Consider the following 22805-nt stretch of genomic DNA (forward strand, 5'->3'; position numbering starts at 1 on the left):
ATTCAGTCTGCAGCATGGAGTGTGTCACATACCACTGCATGCTCTCTGCACAATGCTGGAGACACACTCCATGATGGGAGCAGAGGTGGGCAACGTGACTGACCGATCAGTAGACTGAGCTACCTACCCACTTTCCCCCTCCATTTGATCAGAGTTTTAGCACAGTGCTTTACAGATGTGTGCTGTATATTTCTTGAAAGCAGAAGTATGGTCATTCCCACGAGGCGGATCCGCTCAGCTCTGTCTGCCAGCTCAGCAGGAGATCTCTCCGTTGATCTCCGCTAAGCCAGCAGATGACAGGTCCGTCTCTGCTCACTGAGCGGGGAGGGCCGGCCTGTCAGAGCGCCGCCGATTCCTATGGAGGGATCGGACGAAAATGTACAGCATGTCCGTTTTCATCAGATCTCAGCCGATACGCCAGGATGGATGCAAACGTAGGGCCATACGTCTGATTTTAGCGGATCGGATGTCAGCGGACATGGTAACTGCTGACATCTGTCGCTCCATAGACCTGCATGGAGCATCCGTTCAGGTCCGCCTAAAAAACTGACAGGCGGACCTGAACGGTCCGTTCGTGTGAAAGGGGCCTTAAGGCTGCTTTACAAATTTCTTTTTTAAAGCCCAAATTCGGGAAACCCAATAATCCTTCTTTGCAGTTGGGCTCCACCTGCATTGCAAGGGTTAACTGCTGCTTAGGTCTAGGGGACAGAAATGTAGTTTAACTTTCCTGACATTTCACTCCCCATTCTCTGGCACTGGACTGTTCTTGGCATCCTCACATTATTTTCTATGGTCCCTGCATCTGTCTTGATGACGTCTTAGGAACTTAGACCTATGGAGCACAGGGGAGAAGAGGCCGTGGGGACCTGTCTAGCAGTGTAAAAGAGCCTGCAGGAGCGGAGGATCAGGTAAGTGGCACTGCAATCAGTTAACCCTTGCAGTGAGGGCACAGACCCACTGCAAGGGAAGACTTAGGTTTCCTGGAGTTCAACTTTTTTGTTTTGTTTATTTGTAACATGTTATACTTACCTGCTCTGTGGAATGGTTTTGCACAAAGTACCCCCGAACCTCCCCTTCTAGGGTCCCTCAGTAGTTCTCTCAGTTCCTCCTCTTTTCTGTGTGCCCCCACAGCAACCTGCTTGCCATAGGGGAACAGGTGTGGGCTCGCTCCCGAGCCAGGCTTGGACCCCCCCCCCCCCCCCACCCTCATAATTTGACTGACAAGCTCTGTGCATCTATAGACGCATGTTGCAGTTTGGCCCCACCCCTCCTCATGATTTGACTGAAAGCAGGACTCATGTAAGTTTTAGGGAGGAGGGCTGGGGACACCGCTAAAAGGGCCAAAACTAAGGGGGGGGGATGTGCCCCAGGCACTGCATTGAGAGGGCAGCCGCCATCCCCATGCTCCTCCAGGGCATTTGTGCAGCTTCCCTGTCACCACACCTCCGAATCCAGCATAAGCCTACTCAGGTTGACAGGACAGCCAGCTGCGGGTGAAGCGGTTAAGGGGGGGTTCCTCTCTCAGCACTGTCTGTGACAGACAAAGGTCCCCCCTCCAATTTGATCACCACTGATTTTTTTTTTTTTTAATTTTTTGCTATACAAACCCAAAAAAGACCAAAAACTTTGAAAAAAAAAAAAAAAAAATTACACCCAATATTTTCTACTTTCTGTTATAAAACATATCCAATAAAAAGCAAAACCTCAAATTTTTTTAAGAATTTATGCCAAAATGTATTCTGCTATGTCTGTGGAAAAAAAATTACCCATAAATGCATATTAATTGGTTTATGCAAAAGTTAGAGTCCAAAAACTATGGTATATATACACACACACTAGAATATAGGCAGCTATAGAAGCTATACCATAATGGCGTAAATGAATCAGCGACTTATAGTGTGGCGTGCATTCTGGTGCTAACAGACACTATCTGCAAGTAAAATCTTCCTTTTTAATTGCACCTAAAGGTAAGCCTATTATAAGGCTTACCTGTAGGTACTGTAAAGATCTCCTAAACTTACACAATATTATATACGCCGACGTGATTTTTTCATTTATTGCCTGTCATTTGCCTCATGCAAAGTCCCACCTCCTCTCCATTTTCTTGAACCAGGGATGGAGGCATGTTATCATGCTTCATTTAAAGTCCCAAATCTTTCTCCTTATACAATGTCCTGGGGATGGAGGCATTTGACCTACAGATATCTGGCTTTCACCAGTGGCTGCATTGCTACAGCCCCGTAGGTTTTAAATCGGCCTTACCTGGTCTATACATACAGGAACCATTTTGTTCAATTTCTGTACTTTGCTTCACAGTTGTAGAGCAGTCCTTTCTATCCAATCCCATGTGGTTTCTATTGGGGCTGTCTGCTCTCTGTTGTCCAGGAGCTGCGATGCACACTTGGCCCCTCCCTCTCCCCCTGGGGTGGAGGACTGTGGGGGTCTGGGCAGGTTGCCCACTCTGCATTGGCGCCACGCATGTGCTCCACATGTGGTGTCATCATTGAGCGCCGCATGGGGTATGCGGTTTCCATCTTTTACAAACAAAGCCTGGGGAATGCCCAGGAAAAAATTCCAAGCCTACTTGTTTCTATCTTTGCAGACACTGGAGTAGGTTGGTGCCAATCGCGGATACTCTTGCCTCGTTTGATTGGTGGCTCCTCCCCTTCATGTCTTGCAAGCGTGACGCTGGTGGCCGATTGGCGGGTGCTTTGGACACACGCATAAACACCACACGCTGCCGTAGCCCCTTCACTGTGGCTTCTACATGACGCAATTCACACGTGGATTTCACCATGATCTCCACACACAAGGTATCAAGCTGGGTTTATTCTGGTTCACATTTTTTCACTTGTTGGTCATTTTTTCTTGGTAATCTGCATGAGGTCTTTCATGCAACATTTCCACACACCACTGTTTAGGTTTCTTTAACACAGTGATCTGTTTTCACTGCTCTGTGCACTCCCCCTTTCACTGCACATGGTTACTTCTCCTTATACTTTCTATTCTCCATGGTACAACGATTTATATTTATTTAGATTAGTCCATACATCTAAGTTTTTACAACTCATTAATTCCAAAGATACGCCTGAAGTTATTACCCAGTACCTATGGGGAATTCATCACATTTTGGGGACATTTTGTGTGCATCCACCTTGCGCACCAATCAAGTCACCTCAGCTCCTGGAACACACTCATCCAGCAGTCCCAATTCCTAGTACCACATGATGATATTTTTTACATTCCATGTAAGTAATTAAGGACCTGCTGATCCTTTCCTTTTCCATCTTTATTTTTCCCTTGCTTTTTTTCAACTGGTATTTATGTCTTTTTCCAGATACCATGAAGCATTCGCTCCTGAGGAAGTGGCTGTGACCATGAAACGCGTAGAGCAATATGTGATGCATTCATGTTTTTATTATCTGGATATACGATATCATATTAACCTTGACGCTCATTACCTCATGGAGCAAATATTACCTCGTTTAGATTGGCTATTTTAATGTGCTGTGTCCAATTCTGTGAATGCATATCCATGTGCAGTTTATTTATGCTATATACATGTAAATATATGAGATGATTTTTACAGCAATATCGCAATGTGTCATGTTTACAATAAATGTCAATAAATATTCATTTTTTTCATTTATTGCCTGTCATTTGCCTCATGCAAAGTCCCACCTCCTCTCCATTTTCTTGAACCAGGGATGGAGGCATGTTATCATGCTTCATTTAGAGTCCCAAAACTTTCTCCTTATACAATATACGCCAACGTCATCGGCGCATGCGATCTGAAGAAACGGCCACCCTTGACGTTTCTTCAGGGCCTGTGCCGTGACCGGCAGCTCCCACACGCATGCGCGGGAGTGACGTTATCGCATCTCCAGCCAATCACAGCACCAGAGCCCGTGAACCCAGAAGAAACTCTGGGGAAAATGTCAGTCGTCACAGCAGTGTGTGGGCGCCGCTGAGAGGGCTTTGTTCTAACGCATTTCATGATGAGTTAGTATGCGATGCATACTAGCTCATTATGCCTTTGTCTTTTATTTTAATAGGGTTTACAACCTCTTTAATACAGTACACGGACACTACAATAATGACACTGGGTGGGAAGGGGTTAACATCAAGGTGTTAGCTGTGTGCTTAACAATGTGTAATGTGTTTTTACTTTACTACCTGGCTGTTTTTTCTCCCTGCTTTGCAGGGAGAAGTAAAAGCCAGATTGGTGCTCACAGTACACAGAGTTCTGTCTTTGTGTAAACACAGGACACTGTGCGATTATCCAAAGTCGATCAGCTGACTTCAGCCAAAATCATTGGCTAAAATCAGCTGCCAAACTCGTGCTGTGTCTAATCACAGCACTTTGTCCGGCCAGCCTTTTCCACTCACCCGCAGTAAAATCTACTGTGGGCGGGGCATCAAGCAGTTAAAGTGTAACTAAAGGCAAAACTTTTTTTTTTCTCAGTTTTGGATAGAGAGAAGAGGGATTAGAACCCCTGTGAGGTTTTTTTTTGCCACCTTTGCATTTTTGGTCAGGGGAAAAAAAAAAAAAAATAAGAAAAAAACTGCACCAAAAACACCCCTCCTCATTGAAAATGTGGCAAAAACACATCAAAAAGCACCCATGTCGTTTTTGATGTCGTTTCTGAGTCGCATGACCTATGAAAAACGTACCATACTATCGCAACTTTTTCGGTGGCCATTATTGGTTACCTCATTTTCTATTGGTAAAACGCTGATAAACCTATTTTTGGCGGCCGACATATCAGTGCATCCCTACATACAAGTCATTTTTCTTCTTCACTAATGTGTGCTGAGGAGGCCGCATGGATAAGCTGCACTGATGATCAGTGTAAACAACGTGCTGACACAGTTTTGCTAGTTATCGGCTTTCCTTTCCTGACACAGGCACAGTGCACGAGAACTGGCAAGTCTGTTTACATGTGATCAGCTATGATTGGTCCTTTACTGCGATCTGTGATCAGCTGTGTCCTAAGAAAACGGCAGTCACAGAGTGCAGCCAATGTGTGTCCCAGGAGGGGCGTGGGGGGTGGCGGGAGGACATCCATGGACACTCTGCCAGAACTAGAGAGCCGCGCAGCAGCCGTCTTTCAGCTATAGTACAGCAATGAAGTGGTTAAAGGCGAACTCCATCCTTTGCACCAAGTTACACTCATATTTAGCGTGACTTTCTACGTTCCCACAGCTCCGCCCACATCACAGCGTCAATCAGTCACAGAGACTTGGAAATGAATGAACTACAAGTCCCATCTTTCCCAAGGGCTGAGCTCTGCTTCTATGATGTCATACTTCATATTCCCATCGCTCACGTTCCTGGTATAAGCTCTCAAGGTTTGGGTGCTGAAGCAACAACCAGCCGGATACTGGTTCAAGTCACAACGTAGATATTTGCCAGCACACCATGGATCGGCACAAAGCGGCGTCCAAACGGGTAGATTATTGCATGATCACAACACAAGAAAGGTGCAAGGACCCCTTGGTCAGGCTTGCCTTGTGCCTGATGAAGGGGTCCTGCGTGACTCCGAAACGTTGCACCTTTCTTGTGTTGTGATCATGCAATAAACTACCCGTTTGAACGCCACTTTGTGCCGATCTTTGGTGTGCTGGCAAATATCTACGCTGCTTTTATGATGGACTCAATGCTCTGCAGGCCTGAATGCAAAAACCATAATAAACGTGTCTTGTGTTCTTTCATCAATGTGGGTGTATTTAGCACTTTTTTCCAAATGGTGAACTGTGCCTTTAAATAACATGTGACCATTGAAAGCCCCATCAGCTTTGTTATAGTCTGTCCCAACTGCTGCCATAGACTGCCCCTCCACCTGCCTGTGCTGAGGATAGAAGTCATGCCCTGTGATGTATGACCACACTATAGTAAAGCCATATAGTAAATGCCATCACCTCCAATCTCCCATCCATATAACTGACTTCAACATTACACAGCAGCCACACACACACCGAGCCTCCCCCTCTGCTCAACACCTACCGACTCCAATCATAAAACATCCGCCAAGGCCAACCCGGAACCCAAACACAAGATTACCACGTACATCCTGGCCGCCGCCATGTTTTGCGTGGCAACCCGGAAGTTCCCCCCTCCGCTGCCGAATCACGTTGTCAATAAAGTTTTGTTTAAAGCGCGCTGGCCCCGCCCCTCCGCCTCCCTCCTCGTGTCACTCACGGCTGTTGGCATGGCAACGGAGCAGTGTCACAGCTGGGCAGTACGGAAGCGCCGGCTCTTCCTGACACGAGAGGTGGAGAGAGGAGACAGCGGAGGGCGGCGGTGGTCACCGGTAGGTGTGCGCTCCTTACTTCTATCACCGTGTATATATGTGTATGTAATACATAGGGGGCCGTGTGATAGGTGTACTCTCCGGGCTGTGACACCACCATGAGCCCACACACTCCGCTCAGGCCTGTGTGTGACACTGCAACCTGTGACCGCACACCTGACAGAGAGGACAACTCAATCCAAAACTTTGTTTTCATGTTGGATAGAAGAAGGGAGGGTTGTCACCCCTGTCAGGTTGTGTCCCCATTGGGGAAATGTCACTTCACTTCCTGTCTTATAACTGAAACAGGAAGTAAAAGGAAATCCTTTAACCACTTCAGCCCCGGAGGATTTGGCTGCTCAATGACCAGGCCGTTTTTTTGCGATTTGGCACTGCGTCGCTTTAACTGACAATTGTGCGGTCCTGCGATGTTGCACCCAAACAAAATTGACGTCCTCTTTTTTTTCCCCACAAATAGAGCTTTCTTTTGGTGGTATTTGATCATCTCTGCGGTTTTTATTTTTTGCGCTATAAACAAAAAAAGAGCGACAATTTTGGAAAAAAAAACACCACAATATTCTTTAATTTTTGCTATAATATCCCATTTTTTTTTCTTTTTTTTTTTTAAAAAAGCTAATTTTTTTCCTCAGTTTAGGCCGATATGTATTCTTCTACGTATTTTTGGTAATAAAAATCGCAATAAGCATATATTGATTTGGTTTGCGCAAAAGTTATGGAGTCTACAAAATAAGGGATAAATTTATGGCATTATTATTATTATTATTATTATATTTTTTTTTTGTTTTTGTTTTTTTTTACTAGTAATTGCGGTGATCAGCGTTTTTTATCGGGACTGCGACGATGCGGCAGACAGATCTGACACTTTTGACACATTTTTGGGACCGTTCACATTTTATACAGCGATCAGAGCTATAAAAATGCACTGATTTACTGTGTAAATGTCTCTGGCAGGGAAGGGGTTAACCACTAGGGGGCGATCAAGGGGTTACCTGTGTTACCTAGGGAGTGATTCCAACTGTGTATTGGGGATGGGACTGCCTGCGTGAGGAGAGCGATCGTTGTTCATACTTAGTACCCCTGACAGCACAGAGATCTGTCTGTTTACATTGACAGATCTCCGTTTTGTCTGTGTGGAGCGATCGCGGGTGCCCAGTGGTCATCGCGACCGCCGGTAACGCTCGTCGGCTCCGGCGTGCGCCCCCTAGTGGTCGAAAGGCGACTCAGAGGAGCCAAACGGCCGCAGTAAAACTGCAATTGTTGGTCGGAGAAAGGGTTAAAAAAAAAAGTGAGAGTTGTCACCAGAACTAGTGTCCCCTCTATTCCTGATCTGGGGACAACCCCAAAATTTGGGCTTTTCTTTCACTTTTGGTGATGATGGGGGGGGGGGGGACACGGACCGCAATAAAAACTGTTAGGTGTTCTAATTTCTCTCTCCACTCCATCCAAAACTGAGGCCCCATTTTGCCTAGAAAAAAAAAATGCGCGATGCTCGTTTGGGTGCTATTTATTCTTAAATGCACCCCAAATGCACTGCATCTTTGCCTCAAATGTCGCGACACAAAAATGTGCGGAAATCGCAAAAAAAAAATACGTGCAAAAAAAAATAGCTTGAAGCGTGTCGCCAGAAAGGATGCAGGAGCTTCTTTTATGCAATGAACACGCCCCAATGGATGGGCTGCCCTATACACAGCACTTGGAAACATGTAAATCACCCCCCCCCCCCCAAAAAAAAAAAATTGCACGAGTGAGAACGTACATTTTCGCTACGTGAACTGCGAGTGGGGCCTAAAAATAAAGAAAAACAAAAAAAATAGGGGGGAGGGGCTTTACATGGAGAGTATTGAAGTTCACAATAAGGCTCCATGCACACTGAAGATCATCGACGGACGTTTTTGGGAGTTTGGGCGTTTTTTTTTTTTTTTTTTTTTTTTTTTAACAGCCCATAAACTCCCCTCTATGTTATCCTATGTGTCCATGCACACACGTTTTTGGATGTTTATCAGCAGTGGAGTTTATGGGCTGTTTTCTGAACGCCATAAAATCGCGTTCAGGAGTCGTTTTTCTGACCACGAAAAACGCCAAACGCTGATAAACGTCGATAATCTCTCTCAAAAACGTGGCTCACCAGTGTTTAACGTTTTTGATCTATTGAGAAAAAAAAAAAAAAAAAAGACGCGAAAAAAAAAACGCTATTGCAAAAACATTAAAAAAACGTTGAAAGACTCACTGCAAAGCTACTGGCGTTTTTATAATGTTATTTTAACGTCCAGTGTGCATAAAGGTGAAGGGGAAGTTCCTCTTTATTACAAGGAATACGTAAGGTCAAAAATGTTCAGGATTTAGAACCTCTACAGTCCCTTCAGGAGAAATCAGAACCAGGACTGGTCTGCAGGACGATAAAGATACTGGACTGGCAGGGCAAAGGAAGAACTTTTTTGTTTTTTTGCAATAATCTCTTATTTTATTCATGTAGCTGGCTAGCTGTGACTTGCACTACTACCCTCTGACTACTGTGTAAAAGACATGCAGCCAGTCACACACAGTCCTTTCAGCAATACCATGCAGGATTGGAAAGCTATAAGTAAAGTGCATGTGGTAAGTGTCCGTAGGTGTGAGAGATTCCAGGCAATGGGAAGGATATACACGGATTGTCTTTCTCCTGTGAGTGTACATGAAGGGAGGGTGTGGTGTGAATTGTGAACAAGCTGGTCCTGTCAGTGTGTATGTTTACACAGAGTGGCATGTGATGAATCTGATGATGAGATGACAATACTTGGTCCTTCCGGTGGTTTAGACAATGTCACCCGGGCATTCTGCCAGCATACAGTGTTTGCTGTAGAAGGTAATATGACTTTCCTCCATAATATAGGCACAGCGATAACCTCGGCTCTGGGTCTGTCATCACAATCTTAGGGGACCTAAAACGCAACAAGTATTCAGGGTGGAAGATTCAATTTTACAGACTTCACTGGCAGGATGCTTGTTCCAGGTCAGAGTAACACTAGATAGTGAAGCCCCAATAAAGATAACTCTCCTGAAGTCTGGATCTGTAAACATCCCCAATGACAGGCTCGTTTATTGCAAGAGCAACCTACCTACCAGTGCCAACCAACAAATATACCTAATTTAAAGCTGAACTTTGGTAAAAATATTACCGTAACTGGATGATATCATAAACAGTTGGGATTTTTTTTTGTCATAAAATACTATTTTCACTTTTTTTTTTTTTTAAATTCTTTTATGTATGTCTGTGCTGCTGATCTCCTCTGGGCTATATCAGTCACTTCCTGTCTACATGCACATATTACAATGTCAGCTGCACATCATTGTGCGTCTTCCTGTTAGAGACCACAGTTAACCATCCCTGAGCACTGTGTAGTAGTAGCTGATAGTCTCTAGCAGGCGTGCGGGTGAGAGGGTGACAATGCATGAGCACAGTTGGGAGACAGATGCCACCCTAAACTTCATGGCGGGATCACCAGGTTGCAGATATAAAATGATAGAAAGCAATTTTTGAAAGCTTATAACGGTTTAGTGATTTGGTTTAGATCTACTGTACCTAAAATGTAATAAACACACACACATTCACAATTTCAGTTGAGTTATTCTGTTTTCCAGAAATAACTCTTTTGAAACTAGGGATGCACCCAAATTTCGGCCGCCAAAACATATCGGCCGAAAATCATGTTTTCGGCGCATTGCCAAAAGAAGAAAAATGTTGCCGAAAATGGGGGCGGAGCCTGGGTGGGCCTCCACTCCCTGGTGCCACCCATTGCGGGGGCGTCTTCCTGGCTCGCCCCAGTCCTCCCTCCCTCTCCTCCTCTCCACAGAGCGGCATCTCTGTGTGTCCTGGAGCTGTGAATTGTTTTTCCCGGGTGGCTGCAGTAACAATGTCCTGCCTCCTGTGGTCACGTCATGCTGATTCAATGTCCCGCCATTGGATCAGTGTGCCGACTGTCACAGGAGGCGGGACATTGTTACTGCAGCCGCCTGGGAGTGTCCCGCCTCCTGTGACAGACGGCACACTGATCCAATGGCGGGACATTGAATCAGCGTGACGTGATCACAGGAGGCAGGACATTGTTACTGCAGCCGCGCCCGGGAAATACAATTCACAGCTCCAGGACACACAGAGAAGCCGCTCTGATCCAGGCACAGGTGAGGCTGCATCCAGACACAAGCAAGCTGCATGTGATGAGTACTGGCAGGCTGCGTCTGATGGGAACTGGTGAGGCCTCATTGATCTCTTGTACCATGTCTGCAGTCTCTGACCGTCTCCTGTGGTATATCTGCAATCTCTGACAATCTGTACTAAGTCCACAGTCTCTGACCATCACCTGTAGCATGTCTGCAGTCTCTGACCATCCCCTGTATCAGATGATTAGAGACTGGGGACATGATACAAGAGATGGTTGGAGACTGTGTACTGAACTTTCTTGAGCTTTTCTTGCACCAAAGGTGCCAATAATGGCCAACAATAAATTCATATTAATTTAAATTGATGATATTAATTAAAAAGTCGAATATAATACAATTTTATATAAAAATATACATTTTTTTGAAAAACTGTTTATTTTCGGTATCAGTTTTCATCCTAGTGTATTTTTCGGTATCGGTTTCGGCACCAAAAATCCATTCGGTGCACCCCTATTTGAAACCCATTGATGTCATCCCTTTAGAGGTGCATGCTTATCCCTGCTGGCTATTGGGTGAGTGTTGCAAACTTTAGCTGTGCAGTCTGCTGATCAGTTGCTTGATCTGTAATCAAGCATATGATCAGCAGATTGCACAGCTAAAGTATACACACCCCGAGGAATGCTGGGGATGTGTTCTTTCATATAAAAACAAAATGATCGATGGCAGAGAAGGTTGGGAGAGGCCAGCAACAGGAAAACAAGAGGAGAGGTGAATGATTGAAGGTCTTAAGACCTGAAATAAATGTGGGCTCAGAATAGCTGCTGCAGCTTCGGGGTTTGTTTTGCAGAGATTCAAGTTTGCAGTAAAATGAGAGTAACCAACCTATCAGATTTTCTGCTGATTTTTGTCTTCAGATTTACCAAAACCATGTAGTGCAAGGGCCTGCCTGATTGCACACAAATTGAAACTCCTAAGGTTTGACCTCATATTATATGGTTTTGGTAAATCTAAAGGAAAAAATCAGCAGAAAATCTGATAGTGTGTATGGGGCTTAAGGATGAAGTTCAGTTTTAAAGTGGAAGGCAAGTCGAAACCTAACTAAGCTTAAATCTACTGCCACCCCACATTCTAAGACTATTCTATCTACCCTGTAAAAGGAAAGATGCCTAGACTATTCTGAGATCGCGCCGGTTCGGTCACATAATCTCTCCAGCACTGGCTTCAGTGAAGTGCAGAGATCTCCAACAACGGCGGCAGACCCTGTGTGATGATGTCACCCATAGGCTTACTATGGGGCATCCTTTGCCGGCTGTCCCTCCTCTATACTGAAGCCGGCGCTGGGAACTGACCAGAGTGCCCTAAGAATAGGTAAGAATGGGCATCTTTCCTTTTACAGGGCAGATAGTATAGGCTTAGAAGAGGGGGGTAGATTTAGGTTTAGTTTTAGGTTTTGACTTGCTTGATACTTTTAGTGGTGTCATCCACTGGACTGTGACGTCTATCGATGCTGTGTAAATCTCAGGACTGGATGGATAAGAATTCAGAACATTTGGCAGATAAAATAGTTGTCTTCCTGGAGTTCAGGTTTTAAAACGATCAGCAGTGGCATTGAAGTGAACTTGGTGTATACAGTAGTATGGTGTGATCCTGACATTTCAGATCACCGTCTTCTTATAATTTCATACGATGGTGACCAAGCATTGTGACATCTGTACTGGGTATTAAAGAGGAAGTAAACCCTGGTGGGTTTTACTTCCTCTTTATTTCCCTGCAAAGGTAAAGCATAATTGGCTACTATGCATCACATAGTAGCCCATTATGTGTCACTTACCTGACACCAAAGCTCGCGATGTCGTTGTCCCCACGAGCGGGGAGTATCCATCTTCGCCCCTCGGGGCTGCGAACTCCGGCTTTGTGACTGGCCGGAGTCGCGTGACGTCACTCCCACGCATACGCCGCCAGTCGTGGCATGACCCCTATTAGAAACGGTTTCTAAAGGGCGCATGCGCCAATGTCATCGGCGCTCATCTTTTTAGTAAATATCTCCTAAACCATGGAGGTTTAGGAGATATTCCAAGCACCTACAGGTAAGCCTTAATATAGGCTTACCTGTAGGTAAAAGTGGTTGTACAGGGTGTATAACCACTTTAACAATGGAGTGTATGATGATTCTGAATCATCGCAGTTTTTTCTTTTATATTGTTTTATAATCACAAGAAAACATTTGCTCATGGTTTCATTATGGGGAGGCACACCTTTTTGAAGCTATTTAGTCATTGTAAATGGAAGAATCACTATACTGTAAATGAAAATCTACCTTTAGTTTCTAATTGTAGGGCTGTTTATGCTTTTATAAATAAACCCAATTACAACCATGTCTTAGGTTCTGAAGATGGGAGGGCTACTATTATAAAAGCCAGCTAATCTCCCTAACCAAACAGCCAGGATCATTTCTTGCCCATACCTGTCCTGGTTTAGAGGGAATATATGGTGGCTTTGTATACGTTTTATTTCTTTTTTACAATTAGAATTAAAAAAGGTCAAATGTGAAAAATATCAATTTTTTTTTTTTTTTAGTCAGATAAATGTGAAATATTGTACATGAATATTGTGTAGTCTTCTATTTGACAGAAAGTGAAACTTATAGTAACTACACTTTTTTTGTTGAAAAAAATAATTCCCCTCTGGGTTATCTAAGTACTTTGCAGGGATTTTAATAAATGTTGCAGATTCCTACCTTTTTGTTATTCTGATGAAATCCCTTTGTGTTTGTCTGTGTCCATGTGGAAAAGTGAATCTAATGGAAGTGGTTTCATAATTATCAATCGTCTGCTGCACCTGCAGGGCTCTGAGGAAAGCTGCTGGGCCTGCATCCCTTTAGATGTGATTTCCTATTGAGAGTATCTCACCAAAAATTACATTTTTGTTGCAGGCGATGCCAGAAATCTGACTTGTATCTTAGTGCAGACTTCTGGGAAAATCAGTGAGCCAATCACACATGCAGAAAATGTTTCTGGGGGTACACACTCTGTGTACAGAACACCTCCAGGTAGCCATATTGCATTGTATTTTCAGAAAATCACAGAGCTGAAGATTGAAAAGAAAATGTAATTTTTAATAACATTCAATTTACAATATGGCTTGTGTCACTATTGTATACACTATATTATTTTTATTTTCTACTTTTTTTACCCTTTAAAGCCCAACTCTGGGCAAATGAAAAAATATGCCTTGCAGTGGCAACATTTTTTTTTAGCATTTTTCAAAGCTGCACAGTTTATTTTACTTCTTGGGTCCCCATGACCGCATAATCAATTCTATTCAAGTTGAACTTCACTTTTAATATCTGCAGCATTAAATGCATTGATAATTATGTGAGTCCTATTGATCCTGGTGATCTCAAGGGCAGCACTTGGGGCCCCCTAAATGAAGTAAGCGCTATTGATATAAAGATGTGATATTTAAAAGTCATCTGCCAAATTTCCTCTTAAAGAGGAGTTCCACTTGGGGAAATAAAAATTAATTATCAGCGGCTACTAATATTGTAGTTGCTGACTTTTACTATATGGACACTTGTCGATGTCCACGATGTCGGCGCCCCAGCTGATCTTCGGATTGGCTGTCGGGTGGTGCCGCCCCCATCTCCACTAAGGGAAACCGGCAGTGAAGCCTTTTGGCTTCACAGCCTGTTCCATACTGCGCAAAGCGCGCTGCGCTTTTTAATTGGCCCGGCAGCGGAGGAAGGAGGAGGGGGGGCTGAGGGACGGCGCCATGGCCCCGTGTCCCGGAATTGGGGACAGGGACCTGTCAAAAACAGGTCCCCGTTCCCCCCTGAGAGGTGCTAAATGTGGCACCAGAGGGGGGAAGGAAGCAAATAAGTGGAAGTTCCACTTTCGGTTGACTAATTTGTGTCATACTAGTTAAAAAAAAATTGTGATTGTTTGGGGGGAATGGCTTTCTGGTGTGTTAGAAGATTTCTCTGCTCTGACTCGGGATGTCTTCTGACACACATACATCAGAGGTAGAGCAGACCGCCATTTAGAAGTTTAAATACCACATGTTGGTTAGGAAACCAAAATAAGATATATTTGCATATACAGCAAATGTCTTCTAACCCGCTCTACCGGAAAAAAACATTTTCAGTATTGGAACTGGGAAGTTTTTCTTTTTTAAATGCCATTCATTTTAATAAAGAGTAACTCCACTTTTGTTGAGAAAAAAAAACATTCCCCTCGGGGTGATCTATGTACATTACAGGGATTTTTAACAAACTTTGTTGCAGATTCCTATCTTTTGTTTATTCTGGAGAAATAGCTGTTTGTGTCCATATGCAAAGTGAATCTGTATGGGAGTGGTTTTATAATTCTCAATCTGTATTGCTAAATAGAAATTGCGCTAGATGGAATAGTGAATAACAAATCATAAACCGCAGCAGCTATTACAAAGGGGCTATAACCTTAAAAAATGAATACATAAATTAACGGCGCTAGCAGAATATAAAACATCAACGGGAAAATGTGCTTGTAAATGATTGACCGTGACGATATTGACAAGTTCTAAACATCTATAATGAATAAAGTGCTAAGTGCTCTAAATGCAAATTCTAGTGTTTGGTGGTTCAGGATAGAATTTTTCAAGTGCCACACTTTCCTCTGGTGACCACACTCACCAGAGTTAATGGACCCTCAGCTTTGCAGTCTAGGGGTCAATAGGGCTGTGATCTAAAAGATCTGATGTGTAAAAACTGGACTCTCAGAGAAGTTTCCATGCAGATGGACCGAAATAGATCATTCATAATGGGAAACAGAGATGAAAAAGCCGATAGTTAAGTACTGCTAATACTAATTCAAATGCGCAATCAAACAAACGCCACTCACGAGACGACTCTGTAAAACAGGCATCAGTAAGTTCCGGGTACGCCGCTGTACGGCGTGCGTTCCACGGATAGCGGAAGTTGCATCAGTGGTTAGGGAAACCGGAGGTTTCCCTAACCAGTGACGCAACTTCTGTACACAAAAAATTACATGTCCTTGGAACTGTGAACGAATGAATGACTTGTATAGAGCTATCTATGCAAACTGAATTGCCTCACGGCGCTTTTTGCCGCCAGTGTCCATCTGCGGTATAGCATGGTCCTTTGCCACATGGGGTCCTGACACGCATACAAACACATACATATATTTGGCCAATCTTTCGACAGGATCTAATTAACCTACCAGCATGTCTTTGGAGTGTGGGAGGAAACCGGAATAACCGAAGGAAACCAACGCAGGTACAGGGAGAACATGCAAACTCCAGGCAGATGGTGTCGTGGTCGGGATTTGAACCAGCGACCCTATTGCTGCTAGGTGAAAGTGCTAACCACTACACCACTGTGCTGCCCTTTATGCACCGCAGCACGTTAGGATGCAGAGTAGTGCTTTCGCAACATGCTGTGGTATGTAAATATGCAGGTTGTTCTACTTTTTTCAGTGCACACCAATGCAGAGCATTGGTATCAACAGAAACAATAAGACAAGATTGCCTTGTCTATGACGAAGCATTGGTTAATGCTGCCCAGTGCAGCTTAACCCATATGGTGTGAATAGGCACTAAACAACGAAGAATACAGTGCTAGAATTTTTGTAGGTATGTGTGTTGTGATAAGGGGAAGGGGTGTCATATCCTCAAAACAGTCTAATGCTGCATTCTCCGCCCTTCAAATTTATGCGATTTCCCACTGAATGAAAGAGCAAAGAAACATGTTTATACTTACCTGCTATGTGCAATGGTTTTACACAGAGAAGCCTTGATCCTCCTCCTCTTGGGTCCCCCACCGGCCCTCCTGGTTCCACAGAGATGACAGTTGCTCTTTAAAAATTATGGTTTAAATCGAGCCTTTTTACTAGTGATTTAAATCAAATCCACCCTGGTGCAAGAATTTATTTTTATCAAAACTGGTCTAGGCTGTTCATACAGGAAGCTTTGAAGGTACTTGTTAAACAAGATAATTCCAATATTTGTCTTTTAGGGAAGTAAAAAAAAAAAAAAGTACTTCTTTTGAAGAAAATTTTCAAGGGGTTATGTGGAGTTTTTATCCTTAACCATTAGACCCCTTCCACACTGGAGGCGTTTTTCAGGCGCTTTAGCAGTAAAAATAGCGCTTGCCTGAAAAATATCTCATCTGCAGTCCCAGGGGGTCTTTTTGACCCCAGATCTCATATTTAAGAGGTCCTGTCATGCTTTTTTTTTTTTTTATTACAAGGGATGTTTACAGTCCTTGTAATAGGAATAAAAGTGAAATTTTTTTTTTTTTTTTTTTAAGAGTGTAAAAATAAAAGGTAAAATAAGAAAAAAATATTTTTTTTTAAACGTGCCCCGTCCCGCCGAGCTCGCATACAGAAGCGAACGCAAATGTGAGCAGTGCCTGCATATGAAAGCGGTGCTCAAACCACACATGTGATGTATTGCCACGATCGGTAGAGCGAGAGCAATAATTCTAACCCTAAAACTCCTCTGTAACTCAAAACATGCAACCTGTAGAAATTTTTTAAACGTCGCCTATGGAGATTTTTAAGGGTAAAAGTTTGTCGCCATTCCACGAGCGGGTGAAATTTTGAAGCGTGACATGTTGAGCATCAATTTACTCGGCGTAACATTATCTTTCACAATATTAAAAAAAAATTGGGATAACTTTACTGGTGTCTTATTTATTTATTTATTTTTTTATTCAAAAAAGTGTATTTTTTCCAAAAAAAAGTGCACTTGTAAGACCGCTGCGCAAATATGGTGTGACAGAAAGTATTGCCGTTTTATTCTGCGATTTTCTTTAAAAAAAACTCACGAAATTCACGATTCGAGTTTTTTTTTTTTTTTTTTTTTTTTTTTGGACACCGCGCCGGTCCTGAGGAGCTGCGGGCAGGAGTTTTTAGAGGAGGCCGCAGCTTCGGCCTAGTCCACGGCGTCCGGCCTCGCGGACTAGGCCATAGCCACGGCCTCGCCTAAAAACTCCTGCCCGCAGCTCCTCAGGACCGGCACGGTGAAAAAAACAAAAACGATTTGCTTAAATTTTGAATCAACTTGACCTCTCAACTCAATTCAAGATTTCAAATCGATTTTTTCCCCAGCCCTAGTTCTAAGTAATTTTCTAGCAAAAAAAACACCAAATCTCAAAAAGAGGCTTGGTCCTTAAGTGGTTAATGAAATGCAACACCACTACAAAATTGTGGTCGAAGATAATTAATGGGACAAATAAATGGCAGGCACACAAACCTATAACTGGCCTTTGCAGCTAAGAGCACATGGAAGGGTAAAGCATGTTAAAAACAACATGCAAAAATTTCCCAGCTCACTTACCAGCCAGCCTGCAATAAACCGAATTAACCCTGTCTAACAGGTCACGTTAAAACAAGGGGTTTAGTTGCACACATTTATGAATATATGCATAAGCTGCCGAGGCCACGTCGTTGCACCCCAGTGTACTACAGTCCTAACTCTATAAATTCTGAGGGTCTCCAAAGTTGAGGCACTTTTATAATAATGGATAGATTAAGAGCAGGTATGCCTGGAGGGAGCCCACCATTCCTTAAAGGTATAGGGACTCACTGGACACCCAGCAATAGCACGATGGCAGCAAAGGTATCCAGTGCGCCCCCTCGCCAACTGTACAAACAAATGGCAACCATCCCAACCTATACCTGGCCTTTGCAGCAAGGAGCACATGAAAAAGAGACGCATTTAAAAAAAAAAAAAAAAAAAAAAAATTAAGCTCATTTAACAGCCAGCCTGCAACAAACACATTTAACCCTAACAGTTCACATTAAAACAACGGGTTACTTGAGAACAATGAATCTGTGTTTAAATAAAACATCTGACTACAATATGATTGTTTTAAAAGCTTATGCTGCATAGAGTTTTCTTATTTTCTCTGTGCTTGAGTGGGTTTCCTCCGGGTACTCCGGTTTCCTCCCACGCTCCAAAGACATGCTGGTAGGTTAACTGGCTCCTGTCTAAATTGACTCTGGTTTGTGTTTACAAATAGGCTACACACACGTTGTCGCATTGTGCATGCAGGTCCCAAGCCCATGCAAACGGAGAGGGTTGAGAAAAGATTTGGTGACCTACCTTGATAAAATTTTACCAAGTATATTCTATAGAAGCTTATTGGACATGGTGCCCACAGGGCTGGCTCATAGAATCACTAAGAGTAGGGTACAGCTGAATTGATAACACACACCACCTTATGAGTGCGTGCTTGACGGCAGATCATAAACAGATGGAGGATTTTCCGAAGGATTTTAAATTAATAAAATGTCCTAATGAGCAGCCGCCCATAGCAAATTGGATGTCACCTTTTCTAGTCTAGAGAGGTAATAAAACACGGATAGTCACTGCTTGGCTGATGCACATTATGGCACTTTGTTTGCCTTAATAAATAAGGGCATAATGAGAAGTATTGTAAGTTCCCTTTGGACTTTTATCTAGGAAAGTTAAGCCTGTAACTTAGATCTTTATGTACAGCTGCCTTTTCTAGCTATACACAAGCAATGCATTCTCACTAAAAGATTTTTGCATAGCTCATGTATGTTTGAAGCAAGGGGCACTGACGCCATTCAGAAAGCCAGATACTGCTATGAATGCCTTTGATTCAAGCCAGTGTGTGTAATGTATTATGCCTAATCAATGCAGGACTGTTTCAAATACCTGCTCAGCAAGTTCACTGGGTCATACATGTTATAACTGTATTCTAGAATCTAAAAATGTTGCCGATTTCCACGCAGCATTGGAATTTAGACCCCCTTTTCCTCCCAAGCTTGAACCAGTTCTGAGCTGAAATTATTTTTTTATAACATACAAAAGAAGCAGCAATACAAACTAAACAGCAATAGCAAGCAATAACTGTTGAAATAGCAAAAGTTACTTTGACAATCCAATTAAAGATTATTTTTCACGTTGTAAATGGTCTCCATCTCTTTCTACAACTGCTTGGATTCCCTGCATGTTTTACAGCTTCTCTGCTTAATCCTTTGGTTTATAAGGACTACATACCCCATGGTACCTTGCTACCTACAAGCAGTGATTCCTGCACCGACTCCAGCTCCTGATATTTCTCCTGTCAGCACCACTGTAGTTCAGAAGGCAGGCTCTGAAGCAGTACATATTCACAGGACATAGTGAATAAGTGTCACGGCATTCAAGGAAGTGTGTGGGATTCTTCAAAAACTTTTTTTAAACTTCAAAATTGTTAAGATTATTAGGAGTAGGCTAAAAATAATTTAATATTCAATTTATAAATGACTGTGATTTAAAAATTTGACCATACATATACACTTTTTAAATCTATATCCTCCACACAGATTATCATTTTATTGGTGTGTGGTGAATAGAAGTCAAAAAATTATTTTGACCACCTTAAAGTGGAGTTCCACTCGTTTTTCAGTTTATTAAAAGTCAGCAGCCACAAAAAGTGTGTCAAAACTAGGTACCCCTCCTGAAAAAAAAAATGACATGCCAAATGTGGCATGACAGGGGGTTAGGACTCCTTAAAATGCAAGTTCCACTTTTGGGTGGAACTCCGCTTTAAGAGGATTAAGATTTAGTCATCTCTAAAGAATAGTTAAGGCGTTTACCTATTAATAAGCTGTATTATTTTGTGCCTTCAGCCCATTAGCATCATTGTATAAAGCAATAGGAGTTAAAGTTGTCAAAGGAGTATAAAAGGCAGATGCATTCAGAATAAAAAACCTTCTGTGTGTAGCAGCCTCCCCAGCACCCCCCAATTACTTACCTGAGCCCCATCTCTCTCCAGCGATGTCCATGAGTGTCTTAACCATCCGGTACTCTCCTCCTGATTGGCTGAGACACAGCAGCGGCGCCAATGGGTTCTGCGGTTGTCAATCAAAGTCAGTTAGCCAATCAGGGGAGAGAGGGGGTGGGACCAGGTTGGGGGTTCCACGTCTGAATGACAATGACTGTACAACCGCTTTAAGCCACTGTCAAATCTATATATATAATCCTCTGTTTCCTAATGCTATGTGTCACAATCTCTGTTTTATAAAAAAAAAAAAAATGCCGGTGTACCTGATTTTAGCGTACCGCTTGGCACTTACGTGACCGGCCGCCTCTCTCCTCTCTCGATCTGACAGGTAGTTTGGAGGAGAGAAGGGGAGAGGCAGTTGGTCAAGTGAGTGCCGGGTGGCGCTCTGAAATCAAGTATATTTTTTATAACAACACAGACACTGTGGCACATATCATTAGGAAACAAAAAAGGATTATATATGAAGAATCAAAAGTAATTTCAGCAGCAGGAGGGGAGGGAGCAGGCACTGGTAAGAGCTGACAGGCAGGATGGGGAGAGGAGGATAGAGGACAGAGGACAGAGCAAGGCTGTGGATGGTGGAGGCACATAAATAACAAAACAATAATGGCGCACTATAGCTTTAGGAGGTGGGGGGGTATAGGCTATGAACAGTAAGAGAACAACTGAGTATCTCTGAGAGTCTCTTATGAACAGTCTCTAAGATGAACTGCGGTCTGTAGATGGCTGCAGGCTCAGGGAAGAGCCAGAAGGAAACTCTGCAGATATATAAAACACAGGGAGAGAGAGCAGCACCATCTGAGTAAAGTATTCAAATGATTTAATGGCAGCAAATAATATACACACTCACAGTGTAGGTAAAGGGAGGTCAGCGTGGTGTGGACATAGTGACGGGTTCATCCGCTCTAGAGGGAGGACAAGCTGCGACGTGTAAGGGTATCACTTCAGGGCACAGCTGTGCTGGTGGCTCCCAGCACTTCCTAGTCCATAGGTATACACAGGGGAAAGACCACCGACGTCACTTCCGGGTATCAGGTAGAGCGGGCTGGTGCGTGCATTCGGAGCATGCGTGCTCCTTCAGGCATTGGGTTCGGCCATCTTAATGGTGGTATTAATGTAATTCTGAGATTGGTGTTCGTGGAACAACTATACCCACCAATCCTGGAAGATAGGCTAGTTGGAAAACTTATAATAACAGTAATTGAGTATATAAATCAGAAAATGACCACCAACTATAAATACAACTTGGATATAAAAGGTAAAAGAAAGAAACAAGAAAAAGGTGGATTAGAAAAGATGGGATAAAAAATAACGATAATAAAAGTAAATATAAACATAAAAAAAAAAAAAAAAAAATGTATCTTGCAAGGATAAAAATAGTATTAGCTATCAAAAATATAGTTCATAAAGGGTAAAAACCGGTGGACATCGTGCACTAACTATTACTGGAAATCAGGGATAACATTTAAGACCATAAGGGTCCGTAACCTAAAACAGATAATGGAAAGTTTTTAGGAAAAATTAAGAGGATACATGTGTAAACGACAATTGTGAAAGAGGTGACAACCCTTGCAGGCATAAAGGTCCCAGCCCAGGGTGAGGATCATATCTGTGACTCACATGTTTGCAAGGCGAGTCACACTATAAAGAAGTCACTGATATTGTTCGAGAAGAGGATTGATCTCCAACTCCTCATTCAATCCTCCAGGTGCCAGAGTATCTAACAGATCTATCCAGTATGATTCACGGGTACATAGACGCGTAAAGCGTTCTGCTGCAGGAAGATTCTTAGGCATAACTTTAATCACCCAAACTTTTAATTCTTCGGAAGATTGCTGGTGGTAGGTGAGAAAATGTTTGGGGACACTGTGTATTTTAGACCCTGCCAGGGTGGATATAAATAAATGATTAAAAAAAAATTAAAAATAAATAATTTTTTTGGTTTTTAATAAATTTTTTATTTATTTTTTTTTTTTTATCAAATTTATTTTAATAAAATGCTTTTGGAGTAAAATCTATCTAAAGATAATTTTCTATTTAAGATACCTTAATCATTTATATTCAAGGACTGACCAAGTCAAAACATTTGTGGACTTTGTGGGCACATAATGAGAGAGAGAATCAGTAAGGCTGGATTCACACCTATGCAGTTTTAGTGCTTTTTGCATTTTGCAGATTTGCACTACAGAACGTGTCCCATAGGAAACCATGTTAAATGGACTGTAGCGCAAATCTGCAAAATGCAAAAAGCACTAAAACTGCATAGGTGTGAATCCAGCCTAAAAAAGTATAAATTTTATTACAACATAGTTAAAAAAACATACAAACACCCTGTATGGACACAATTACCAGTTACTCAATAATGCAGTTATAGAGGACTGGACCTATGGTACGAAGATTAATTTCAATACTGTATCAAGGTAAAAGAAAAATACCTTTAATAATTTAGTTTATTCAGTGTGAAATGGAGCTTGGTTATGTAGCATGAGGCTATATATTCTGCAATATTAAAATTTTAGGTAAACTCATTCAATGAATGCAAGCTGAGATAACATGCA

General features: G+C 42.7%; 2 protein-coding genes across 5 annotated transcripts in view; one reads left to right on the forward strand and one right to left on the reverse strand.

The window, feature by feature from the left end:
• The window catches only part of SETDB2 (SET domain bifurcated histone lysine methyltransferase 2), an 86294-nt gene extending 80163 nt beyond the window's left edge, over positions 1-6131 (reverse strand). For 3 of the 4 annotated variants that reach the window (XM_073613220.1, XM_073613218.1, XM_073613222.1), the window contains exon 1: positions 6008-6124. The gene's annotated coding sequence lies outside the window, so the exon portion shown is untranslated. Of the gene's footprint in view, positions 1-6007 lie in introns of all 4 variants that reach the window. The other variant, XM_073613219.1, reaches the window with a different exon arrangement.
• Positions 6132-6187: 56 nt separating this feature from the next.
• LOC141127061 (calcium-binding protein 39-like) overlaps positions 6188-22805 on the forward strand; it is a 76520-nt gene continuing 59902 nt past the window's right edge. Inside the window, exon 1 of the mRNA XM_073613223.1 lies at positions 6188-6314. The gene's annotated coding sequence lies outside the window, so the exon portion shown is untranslated. The remainder of the gene's footprint in view (positions 6315-22805) is intronic.

The sequence above is a fragment of the Aquarana catesbeiana genome, linkage group LG02, assembly GCF_042186555.1.
Source record: "Aquarana catesbeiana isolate 2022-GZ linkage group LG02, ASM4218655v1, whole genome shotgun sequence".
Classification (NCBI taxonomy): domain Eukaryota; kingdom Metazoa; phylum Chordata; class Amphibia; order Anura; family Ranidae; genus Aquarana; species Aquarana catesbeiana.